This window comes from Colobus angolensis, unplaced genomic scaffold, assembly GCF_000951035.1.
Source record: "Colobus angolensis palliatus isolate OR3802 unplaced genomic scaffold, Cang.pa_1.0 Scaffold39, whole genome shotgun sequence".
NCBI classification, from domain to species: domain Eukaryota; kingdom Metazoa; phylum Chordata; class Mammalia; order Primates; family Cercopithecidae; genus Colobus; species Colobus angolensis.
This window is the reverse complement of record NW_012117265.1, coordinates 1,644,204-1,645,968: the sequence shown is the minus strand read 5'-3', so window position 1 is coordinate 1,645,968 and position 1,765 is coordinate 1,644,204. Positions and strand designations below refer to the sequence as shown.

The 1,765-nt window shown below is 51.6% G+C and overlaps 1 protein-coding gene and 1 pseudogene across 5 annotated transcripts in view; one reads left to right on the top strand and one right to left on the bottom strand.

Annotated features, from left to right (window-relative positions):
- ECSIT (ECSIT signalling integrator) overlaps window positions 1-1,765 on the bottom strand; it is a 35,454-nt gene that overhangs the window by 19,794 nt on the left and 13,895 nt on the right. The gene's annotated exons all lie outside the window — the stretch shown is intronic.
- Window positions 1-1,765, top strand: part of LOC105520936 — a 39,628-nt pseudogene that overhangs the window by 24,035 nt on the left and 13,828 nt on the right.

Here is a 1,765-nt window from a genome sequence, read left to right as displayed (position 1 = left end):
TTTTGAGATGGAGTTTCGCTCTTGTTGCCCAGGCTGGAGTGCAATGGCACGATCTCAGCTCACCACAACCTCTGCCTCCCGGGTTCAAGCGATTCTCCTACCTCAGCCTCCTGAGTAGCTGGGATTACAGGCATCCACCACCACCCAGCTAGTTTTTGTATTTTTAGTAGAGATGTGGTTTCTCCATATTGGCCAGGCTGGTCCTGAACTCCCAACCTCAGGTGATCTACCCACCTTGGCCTCCCTAAGTGCTAGGATTACAGTCGTGCCCGGCCAATTCCATTCTTTTTGGAATGGAATATAACCAGGTTTTGTAAGGCTATACCCATATTTTATTTATGCATTCATCAATTGATGGACATTTGGAGTTGTTTGCCAAATGTTTTTGACTGTTATAACTACTACTGCCATGAACATTCGTGTAGAAGTTTTATGTGAACATATGTTTATACTTCTCTTGGGTATATACTTAGGAGTCGAACTGCTGAGACATATGGTAACTACATGTTTAACAGTTTGAGGAACTGCCAGACTGTTTTTGGGGATGACTGCACCATTTCATATTCCCATCGACAATGTACAGTTGACCCTTCTTCAACAGAGGTTTGAACACCGTGAGTCCATTTATGAGTGGATTTTTTTTTTCCTCAGTAAAAGTTGTGGTGGCTCATGCCTGTAATCCCAGCACTTTGGGAGGGTGAGGCAGGCAGATCACCTGAGGCCAAGAGTTCAAGAGCAGCCTGGCCAACATGGGACTGACCCCCATCTCTACTAAAAAAAAAAAAAAACACAAAAGTACAAAAATTAGCCTGGCATGGGGGCACGCTCCTGCAGTCCCCAGCTACTCAGGAGGCTGAGGCAGGAGAATCGCTTGAACCCAGGAGGCAGAGGCTGCAGGGGGCCGAGATTGTGCCACTGCACCCCAGCCTGGGCAACAGAGCAAGACTCCATCTGAAAAATAAAAATAAGACCAGGTGTGGTGGCTCATGCCTGTAATCCCAGCACTTTGGGAGGCTAGGCAGGAGAATCACTTGAGGTCAGGAGTTCAAGACCAGCCTGGCCAATGTGGCAAAACCCCATCTCTACTAAAAATACAAAAATTAGCCAGGCTCCTTTTGCGGGTGGCGGCAAGTGTGGAGAGGATGCCATGAAGACCTCGGGCACACTACAAGAGTACAAGGTGGTGGGTCGCTGCCTGCCCACCCCCAAATGCCATACACCGCCCCTCTACCACATGCAAATCTTTATGCCTAATCATGTCGTCGCCAAGTCCCGCTCTGGTACTTCATATCTCAGTTAAAGAGATGAAGAAGTCTTCAGGGGAGATAGTCTACTGTGGGCAGGCGTTTGAGAAGCGCTCCCTGAGGGTGAACAACTTCGGCATCTGGCTGCGCTATGACTCCAGGAGCGGCACCCACAACATGTACCGGGAATACCGGAAGCTGACCACCAGGGGCGCTGTCACCCACTGCTACCGAGACATGGGCGCCTGGCACCGCAACTGGGCCCACTCCATCCAGATCATGAAGGTGGAGGAGATCGCAGCCAGCAAGTGCCACCGGCACACGACTCCAAATCAGGTTCCCGCTGCCCTACAGGGTCCTGCGCCGTCAGCACAAGCCACGCTTCACCACCAAGAGGCCCAATACCGGGCCGGGCGCAGTGGCTCCAGCCTGTAATCCCAGCACTTTGGGAGGCCGAGACGGGCGGATCACGAGGTCAGGAGATCGAGACCATCCTGGCTAACCCGGTGAAACCCCGTCTC